Here is an 11,537-nt window from a genome sequence, read left to right as displayed (position 1 = left end):
TACGAGTATATTTTATTATTGACTAGCTTTTGTAGAGAACCAAATTACCACTTTCCTTAAAAGAGTTGCTTTTTCAAGAATTTCTCCATCGGAGTAAAAGCTTATTGAAAAGCTTTTTGATAAAACCTTTTGGTGGAAAGCTTTAATTTGTTATTAGGATGCTTTAAGTCATCAATGTTGGGACTAAGAATTTTGTGGCCATGCGCGCTAGTGAGAACGAAGCTGGGTTCATGATGGATACATCTAGTTAGGGGTGTTCGAAGTTGAATATTCAAAAATTTGAAAAATAGGAAATTTCGATAATACAAATAAAAACATTTATGGTCGAAGTTGAAGCCAAAAGGCGTGATAAATCAAAATTGGACATTTAATAAGAGACGAAGGGAATATCAGTCTCAATGTACAATTAAAAGAAGGGCGTAAGTTATCAAATTAGTGTCAATGTACAATTAGAACTACATATTTTATGATTTCGTTAAAATACAATAGAGATGCATTTTCTAGCTCACTTTGTACCCATAAATCTTTCATTATCAAGGTGACGACAGATTGTCAATTCTCAAATGGACCAATTCCAAAATGTGCCCAACTAAATATGGAAATTGTTGGTAAAATAAGCCACTAAGTGGTTTTTGATGCATTCTACAAGAATACAATTTTGATAGTGAAAGCTTAGGGAACAAATGTTGTTGTGACCACGACAAATTAAGACCAACTTAAGACATGATCTTAATTCGACAACACGCCTTTCTTGAATCCTTTTAGTACGTAGAAGGTAAGTAGTCATTGTGACGAAAATTTACCAAAGCATACTCGCTATCTCGACATTAAGTACTTTGACTCGTGAAGATTGTCGGATGGTATCATCCACATTGATGGGTCACCACGTATAAAGGCGTCGACCTTGAATTAACGAACTATATATTTGCTTCATTGTTGGTCCTTTATTGCTTTGAATGGACCACCTTCAAAGAAGAAAGAAAGCATATAGCAATTTAACATGGTACGTATTAACATGCAACATCTTATCTATCATAGTTTTTCCATGCCATTTTTAGAAACTAACATAACCCTTTTGAAATTAACGGTCACTAAAATTTTTAAAATTTTCTTAACTAGTATCATACCCAACATAATCTTGTCATTAGCTTTTTCCGCTAATAACATCATACAACGAACATTAAGTTTCTACAGTTTAATTTGGTACTTATATAATGTTAGCGGTAATTTTCTTTTAAAACGGCAATATATTAAATAAAATAAAATAACTTGTAAAATACCAGATCCTAATAAAATAACATTCGGAAGTGAAATTCAAACTCTGATAGATTTTCCTAATGTCTAAAACATAAGCAATGGGTCGCCAACACATTGACAAGTATCTAACTTATAGTAGCAAAAATATTATCAAAGATTTAGATTTAATACCTTATAGCTTAGTATATGATTCCTAAAATATTTACTCAAATTTCTACATTTTTCGTTGTGTATTTTCATATTCATTTAATTTTTTTAAATGGGCGGAATGAAAACTATCTTTTTCTTAATTAACAAGTAATCATTCGTTTGAGCTCATGTTTGTTTAAGTATTCATGTACGTTCGTTTGTTAGGTTAAACTATGATGAAGACAATAAAAAAGACTTATTCCGTTGCATTGTGTGGATATACTATGCTAGTAATACGTTTTAGTTTATGTGAATTCTTTAAGAAGGCAATTATGTTAAGCACAAACTTAATGTTACACTTGCACATATTTACCGGGTGTCCATCTTAATCTTAATATATACTATAAGACAGTTAAACTAATGACTTATTAACCAATCAAATCGCTCAATTTTATCAAATTGATTTTCGTTTATGTCATCATTTGGATTAACTATAAATTAAAAATCCTAATGATCATTATCCAAATGTATTATTATATTACTATTTATTTTAATTTGTTGAAAAAGCCTCATTAATTTACACTTTTTTGTTTTCCATCAATAATTTACACTTTTTAACCCTGAATACTTAATTTATTTTTATTTTTAACCATCAACTTTAAAACTTATATATATATATAATTATATGTAACCATCAAATTGAGAGTTTTTATTTTTTTTGTTTTTTTAGAACGACAATATTTATATATTTAATGTTACAATTGTCACTCAAATAGAGTCCTAATTGTTATCAAAGAATATGAAAACAATTCTAATTGAATATAATTATCATAAGACAGGTGATTGAAAATACACCTATTCGTGTTACGGCCTATATCATTATCTTAATATATACTATAAGACAGTTGAACTAATTACTTATTAACCAATCAAGTTACTTAATTTTATCAAATTGACTCTCGCTTATGTCATCATTTAGATTAACTATAAATTAAAAATCTTAATAATCATTATCCAAATATATTATTATATTAATATTTATATTAATTTGTAGAAAAAAAGTCTCATTAATTTACATCAATAATTTATACTTTTGAGCCCTGAAAATTCAACTCATATATATTTTTAACCATCAACTTGAGAAGTTTTATATATATATATATATTTATTTTTAATAATCAACATGATAATTCTTTTTTAGAACGACAATATTTATATATTTAGTTTTTTAAAGTTATAATTGTCACTCAAATCAACAGTTTTAATTGTTATCAAAGAATATGAAAACAATCCTAATTGTTATCTAATTATCATAGGACATGTGATTGATAATAGACCTATTCGTGTTATGTCCTGCATCATGATCAAATACATATACTTGAATGTTAAGTATAGGATTACAAGTATATTTACATTTTAACTTGGGGTGTTCGTGGTCCGGTTTGGTCCGGTTTTGACTAAATCTCAAACCAAACCAGGATTCGCGGTTTCAACTTATTTCAAACCAAACCGGACCAGGTGTGTTGTCAAACCGGACCAAACCAAACCATGTAAGTCGGTCCGGTTTGACCGGTTCAACGGTTTTGTGATTTCTTTTTTTCATTTTTATCCCCAAATAATTTTATGCATATATATTCCGTATATATATTTTTTCTTTCTTTTATTACTCAAATAAATACATGAACATTATGATCTTAATATTATTAATAAAAACACTAATAAAGTTACAATTATATTGTGTTTCATACTCACAAAATATGAAATATTAAAGGTGATGAAGGACTCGAGTCTAATAATTTTGATCTTTGAGTGAAAAATAGTGGAGTAATGAAGATGAAAAAAATAAAAGGATAAACTAAAATAGGAAAGAATGAAAGAAAAATTAGATTTATATAATATAAATAAATGTTTATTAGAATATCTTATAATTGTCTATCAAATTTTTTTTTTTATAATATATCTAAACTAAAATACCTGATAATATATTGCGCATAATACTAAAATATGTAAGTAGAATATCCTCGGTAAAAGTTGATAAATATGTGAAGTAAATATATTATATATATACATATATATCTCTTGGTCCGGTCCGGTTTTTGACGGTTTACGTTTTGCTCAAACTGTAACCGGACCAAGGAACCCAGTTTTTCAAAAATTAAAACGTCAGACCAGGTTTTAACAACTCAATCCGACCAAACCAATCCAGGTACCCCAGTTTGGTCCGGTTTTGACGATTTGATGAAAACCCCTAATTTTAACTGTGATTATTGTACTACAATTTATAAAGTATAACACTTAGAATCTTATATCTCAAAATTATAAGCTATTATGAACTAAATGTATAACGATCTAATATTGATTATATCGTAAACCCCGTTTCTAGTGTTAGACACGGGTCTAAAATCTAGTTATGGGACTATAATCCACAAGTTGTTGAATTACAAATATGTGGACCACAACCTATAAGTCAAATGGATCATGATACAAACATATCGCAAGAGCTAAAGGCTAAGGATTACAATTTATGCGAATTAGTTTATCTTTAGTTAAAAGTAAATTAATTAATAAAGTACGCAATTTGGAAATTCAAGAAACAAACTAATTATTGAAGATCCAAAAATCATTCAACTATGGTATTGATCTCGTTCCAATATGACTGATATCAATATGGGACTAGTAATTCTCGGTATTTTGGGATTTTTTCAATACCAAGACTTAGTATGGTACCCCGATATGATTAGGATTCAAGAAAAAAACATGTGCATCCTTCATTATTACACTATGTTTGCTAATACTATTTTATATTAATTTTAAATGATTTAAGGCAGCTTAAAATTGCAAAGTAAACACTTATTTCGAGACTTATGAAGATAGACAATATATCTCGTCCATAAAAAAATTGATATTATACAATTATCAAACAAATTTTGCAAAAGAGAAAGTATGATTTTCTCATTGCTAAAAATTTCACAGTTTAGAACCAAATTGTTATAATATGGAGAAAAGAATTGAGAGAGAAGAAGATGTAATCTTATTAATGAGAGAGTCATTAGGGTTACAATATAGCCTTGTATATATAGGCTCTTTAAGAAGGTTCTAGAGAAGATACAATTACATAAATATGGAAGTGAATATCCATACTTTATTTAATATTACAATACTCCCCCTAGGATATTCACACTTTATTATACGTATATATGTTGTTTGCTGCCTCATTATAAACCTTACCAAGAAAACCCAGTGGGATAAAAACTCGTTGAAGGGAAAAAGAGTGCAGCGCGTATAATACTCTCCCTCATTTGAATATCCGTCTTCAAAATATCAAATGTCGAACTTGTATACAAATGACTCAATAATATGCCAAATTTGTTGATCATATGTTGAGATTGAATCTATCATTGTTTGAGCTTGATCTATATACACCACATTATCTTCAAATGATACTATTGGATATTTCTTCCCAAAACACATTCTTTTTGGGCATCTTCATCATTGTTCTTTGATCATGATCATCTTCATAACTTGATGATGTAGCTGTTGATGATTGCTAAACCGCCATAAAAGTTGTAGCGTCACCATTTGTGAAAATAACTTAAATTGTTTATGACGATCCTTTGAGCGGATCAAGCAATATATTCAACCATCTTTGACATTGAACTCTTTTAATATCATGTACTGAAATATGTCGTGAGTTTCTTCCAATGTTGGTGTGTAGATTGCAAGCCTTGTATTGATTAGTACTTTATGAGTACATAACAAGATACATCAAAATCTCATTTGCGGCTCAAGACCGATAAAAGCTTAATGAGTAAGCTTTGTCAATATTGAATCTCTTTGATCTTTAGTCAATATAGTTTCATAAGTTGACAAAAGTCTCATTCAATAAATGCTCAATTTTCGAGATAACACAACACTAAGTTGTATTATATCAATCTTTTCATGAGATTCACTTATATGAATTTGGATCATCCATTCTTTAATAATCTATAAATTTCCCCCTTGGATGTGCAATTAGCAAAATTATGCCTCGTTAAAACATAATGATATCAATATGTAATCGATGATATTGCATGCGGGCAATTTTGCCATACACATATCTTGTTTCTCCAAATAATGACATAATAATCTCAAAATCAATATTGTTTATAAGAACCATTCATATATATGTTGATCATTAAAAATATGATACATGCTCCTCGCATTTTATATCCATGTGAAACTTTAAGCCATTTGCGGGCTTTAATGATAGCAAAGAGATACAAATAACTATTTGTATATCACGACATTCAAATTTACCGATAATATTATCAACCATGGGAGAAATACATTAGGTCTTTGCGAAAATCTATTGTAGCATCATTTGCGCCTTAAACATTAATATATCAATTAGCTTTAGCAAAGACCGACTTATATAGAGTATGTTACACATTCTTATGTATGCATTTCATGTCCATAACTTTGTGCACAATAAGAGGCTTCAAATATTCGGTAACATTGCTCATCTTGCTATTTTAGCCAACGTATCTCAAGTTTTGTACCTCACAAGAACATATTGTATAATGACTTTGCCCAAACATATTGAAAGTCCCAAGTTTGCAACGATCAAACACAGATTAAACTAGAGATATAAGGTAAGAAAGTAAACACGTTTAACTATATGTATATATTAATTAAACAGTGAATACATGGTTGGTTTACAAAGAAGAAGAAAAAGAAAATACTTATTAATTTTTGACACACGCAAAAACTTAAATGTTCTACAATAAGAGAAAGAACACACAAAGTGACAATTGTAGAACTACACCAACAAGAGTTGTGGCTAGGTCAAGTGATTCCTTATATAGGCAGAGATGGGAATCACATGACAACCTAATAGATGTTGACACCTCAAGGTTGTCAACCATCTATTGGTGGATCTCCCAGATCTGCAGGGCTCTCTGTCTTCATCTTGTTTGTTTCCAAATCCAGTATAAAAGAGAAAGACCCAGTTACCGTTTTGGTACATGATCACATGTCTTCAATCTTCTTGATCAACACGTGTCTTGGGACCAATATTCTTATTTTCATTTTCCCGCTAATTTCTGACTTACAAAAACTAGGCAATGAGTCATTGAATCTTATCTTTAACTTGAAGATAATATTGATCGCTGAGAGATCGCTGACGAAGCCACTCGCTGGGGACTCACTGATGAAGAGACTTGCTGAGTCTCTCAGCGAATCCATAACTCAACAATCTCCCCCTATTCGCTGAGGAGACTTAGCTGAGTAAAAGACTTGCACTAACAAGTATTTAACAAGAGATTTTTGGTACAATGCTGATTTTATATGACAAACAATTTACAAATACAGCAAAGTAAAGTTACAAATATTTATCTACTCCCACGCAGATTCTTGCTTTGCTTCAATGAAGGCCTTATCTTTTTGTCTTTCAGGCTTCATCAACTCTTTATCAATCAGCTTGATGAATCTGGGATTGTTTGAAGTCCTTGAGCAATACTTTCTTAATTTAACAAGAAATCCAGAGGAAGCGATGAGAATTTCACTGGTCCTGAAGAAGAGTTCATGACCATGAACATTGAAAAAACAGAAACCTCCCAAATCTTCACTATACAAACCTTCCATGAACAATATTCTTGAAGGCATGCGAAGGTTGAGCGATGGTTCCTCCCCAATATCAGACTTTGGTAAAGCTCTAAGCATAGTGGGGAGGCAGGAAGTAACCTGACCAGAAGCTATCCTCTTGACACCACTTCTAGGTTGCTGAGGAGGAGGAGGAGGAGGATATGGATGTCTGGCAGCGCTGAGCAAGGAGTCTTCAACCTTGTGCTTCTTTTCCAATCTCCTTGTCTGCTTGATCTGGTCGCCAACCATCTTCAGCAATGGATCATACACAGCAGTCTTATTATCCTTTATCAGCTTGTAGATCTCGATCCATTCAGTGGGCCCAAGAGTATCAGTTTTGACATTCTTCAGAGTGAACATCTTGGGCACACCTTTTCTTTGCATTTGAAGATTCATGCCTTGTTGAGTGAGAGATGGCTTGACCCACAAGATCTCTTCCTTTCTCTGTTTGACGTTTCTCGAACCAAGATAAGTATGGCGAGCCTCTTCAATGCTTTTCTGCCTTTCAGCGAAGAATTCTTCTTCTTTCTTCCTTAAGGCTTCCAAACCACCAGCTTGCTGAGCCAACCTTTTAGTTTCATCATCAGCATCTTTAAGCTCCTCATTCACAACCTGCTCGCTTATAAATTTCTGAGAAATTTCTTCTTGGATTTTCTTCTTCTTTTGTTCTTCTTGAAGAACGATCTCAGTTGGTGTCAATTCAGCAGTTGTTTTAGGTGCTGATGAAGACTTAGGGAAGGCACCAGACATCAACTTTTGTTGTTGTTCCCTTGCTGAGGAGGGAACTTTTGGTGGCTTGCTTTGAGAGACCATTTCAGCCTTTCCCTTATTCTTTTCTTGGAACTTTTTCACCAGGGAAGCATGAAATGCATCAGTGGGCTTAAAAATTGAGACATTGATTGGTCTCGCTAGCACACTACCCTCAGCAACTACCTCTTCAACATTCGCTAGCACCCCCTCAGCGGGTTTCTTAGCAAATTCCTCATCAGCTTGCTCCCCCTCAACATTAGCTTCAACATGTTGGGGAACAACATTTTCTGTATGAACCTCAGCTGTCGATTCAACGACCCTCTCAGCTGGTTCATTTTCTTGAGTTGTATTTGTTGGAACCTCCTTTGCAATTTTCTCCCCCTTGGAAGTAGCTGAAGTATCAGCGACTTCCACCTTAGATTTAAGGAGGCCCAACATCTCATGCATCATACCTTTAAGCTCACCAACTTCTTTTTCAAGTTTAAGAGTTCTATCATCAGAAGTGGCAGCAGATTAAGAAGATTGTGGTTTTAAAGAAGAGATTTCCTTAGTAAGAGTGGTGAGAAAATCATCTTGATGTTTTGAGAAAGTGGAGACGGTATTATTGAGTTGATTTAGATGGGTAGTGAAGAGAATGTTTGATTGAGAGAGTTGATGTAGCGATGAAATAAGACCAGGCACCTCAGTGGCCAAGTTAGATTTCAAAAATTCAATTTTCAAATTTTCAAGAGATGCTGAGATAGAAGTGTTTGAGATACTAACCCTCTTCATGCTGGCATCCAATAAGGTTTGATTTTGACGAAGAAGGCGCTCGTGGGTTAGCTCGCTTGCACGATGAGCTTTCTTGATGCCAAATATATTGTCTTTAAGTTCAGCTAGCTCATCTTGCAATGTATTGTTCCCAGCGACCAACTCACCAAACTTTGCCCATGCTCCCAAATTAAGCTCAGCCACTTTGTCAACTAACCATGCATATAAGTAGCCATGTCTATTCCCTTGACTTTGGAATACTTGCAACCTTCTCAAGATTTCTTGCAACTGGTAGGTCTCCACATAATCCAAACCAGGCAGATTAACAACGGTGAAGGCAGTGGTCGGTTCTTTTGGAGAAGGCACTTTCAAGTCCTTTAGTGACACTGGGTATTTACAACATGGAAGACCAAAGAAGTCTGGATGGTGAAATGGTGATACTTCCATGATAATTTCATCATCTAACTCTTCAACTTCAACGTAGACTGCTGGCTTCATTTTTGTCAATTTGCAAAGCATAATTCTCTTTTGAAGCTCAGCATTATCAAGTTCAACCTCAAAATTTCCAAAGTGAGCATCAAGCTCCAAATCAACAGTAGGCTTTGGAGAGAATCTGGGAAGAGAAGGCATATCATAATTAGATTCTGGGACATCATCAAAATGAGTTTGTGGGGAAGAAATCAACACATATCCCAAATCTTCAGGTAAGAATCCACCAATATTCATATCTTCTTCATTTTCTTCAGCAGCAGCGAGTGTTATTTCAGCATCATCATCCAAAGGGTCAAACTCGTTGGCTGCCTCTTCATCAAATATGTTATCAAAAAGACTTGTCTCAGTCCCTGCAAGAGCAGTTTCCAAGACAGAAATAGAAGAGGGGTTAAAGAAACCTGGTGCCTCAGCCTCAGTGTGTTGTTCCACTAAGACATCATCGGTCGTAGAATGTGTTGACTCTAGCATCACCTATGATCTGGCTACTGTCAACGACTCAGAAGGTATTTGAGGAGAAAAAGGAATATTTTATTGGTTCGGAGTTGGACTTAGACCTCTAATGGGTTGGGGTGACCCAATATCTTCACCAACCTCTCCTACAGAAATTTGAGGTGGCTGCCTGCTGTTCCCATTTAACTCGTCAACAACCTGTTGGGAGGTTGCTGATGGGGTGGTTTGGGTACTAATGTCCTTGGGCATTGAGGACGTGCTAACCTTTGGGTTGCCCTTTGGATTACTCCGCTTCCATTTTGGGACGACAGCAGAGGGTGAAGATTGAATATCTTGAGTTGGGGATGCTGCCTTAGATTTTCTTTTGGCTTGTTTGGAGGCTTTGGAGGTCGCTGGGGGGTTTTCCAGCGAGCCAGCCTCTGAAGGCATTTCGGCATCCACAGCGACCATACTAGCCACTTCATTAGAGAGAAGTGTTGCCTCCCAGTCGCTATCTTTCGGGTATAAAGAAGAGTTTAAAGAAAAAAGTACCTCTTTCATGTGTGAGGTGAGCCTTGTAACAAGATGCTCAGCTGGCTGCTTGTATATGTTGTTCCCAACTCTTGCTATTGGAATCACTGAGGCTTCCGGCAGCGCATATGCATCACCAAGCACTTCTTTAAAGATCACAGAGAATAATCTCACGAAGGGTACAGTGTGTGATCTATTGTTAATGGAGATCTTGTGCTTCATATCATTGAAAATCAGCAGCCCATAATCTACAAATCTCCCTTCAGCAAGAGCATGAATGATGGGCATGGAGGTTGTGGATGCCTGATTATATGAGCCTGAGTTACCACCCATACATTGGATTACGTGGGTGAAGAGAACTCTCCAGATCCCTGGAAGATTTTGCTTTAGAGGATTGCTGGGGATCGTTGCTGGAGGGTTCTTTAGGTTATAGTTGAACCCAATCGATGGCAGCCATGCTTTCCATTCACTTTCAGTAGAAGGCTCCACAAATTTATTCTCATCGGTTTCTTGAGGAAATCCAAAAGTTTGGCGCAGGGACGTCGGAGTAATAGTGATGGTTTTCGTCCTTTCCCTAACTGTACCACTGATGGACTTAGTTTCATCATTATAATTACACGTCCACCAAAATTCTCTAAGAAGATGAACAAAGATCTTCTCAGGATCAGCCATAATACATCGACTGGCAGTGGATGCATGGATGAAATCCAGCATTGGCTTATATCCTTTTGTACCTTTTGGTACGTCAGACGAGCCGAGATGGTTATTGGGTTTAACAACCATTTCCGATGCAGCAAAAGAGATTTTGGAAGATTTGATAACATTGGAAGAAGGAGAATAAGAAAGAGAGTTTAGATAAGATTTAGAGATTTGTTCAGTGGCGGCAGAAGCAGATGGAGTTTCAGATGGGGAGGCCATTGAAGAGATTTAGTATGGAGATTAGAAGATGAAAAGATCAAAAGAAGGAGATAAAGATTTGAGAGATTTGAGAGATTTGAGAGATTTGAGAGAAGATGAATAGTTGAAAGATAGCGTGAAAGTTGAAAAATGAGTATGAGTTTGTATATATAGGGTATGGTGATGGACCACGATTGGTCAAATGAAAAGACAAAAGGTTTTCTCTCTCTCCTCGTTTTCAAACTGTGGGACAACTGTTTTTTAACAACTGTCAAATATATACGTATATAAAAAAATATATATATATAAAAGAAATATTTGTGAGTAACGTATAAAGAAAGGTTTATTCACAAGTACTCGAGTGTACGCCGTATGTGTCTGACAGAGCCAGCCAGTCAGTCAGATGCACAGTAGCAGCCTCAAGTGGACGGGTGACGTACTCAAGAAAAACAAGTGGGTGAATTTTAGTTTTGAATTATAAAACATATGGTTCACAAGAGTGCCACGTCACCAACATAGTTGCATCTGAAATAGTTAGTTTCAGATGTAGTCCTATGTTTTATTTAATATCGAAAAGATATGTTTGATAATATTTTATTTATAAAATGCTTCAGCACCTCTTTTTAAGAAAAGGATTTAATTTGGTACTGAGACATAATTTTGGAGTAAGAGGGTTAGCG

Source organism: Erigeron canadensis, chromosome 1 (assembly GCF_010389155.1).
Source record: "Erigeron canadensis isolate Cc75 chromosome 1, C_canadensis_v1, whole genome shotgun sequence".
Lineage (NCBI taxonomy): Eukaryota > Viridiplantae > Streptophyta > Magnoliopsida > Asterales > Asteraceae > Erigeron > Erigeron canadensis.
Note: the sequence above shows the minus strand (reverse complement) of the source record.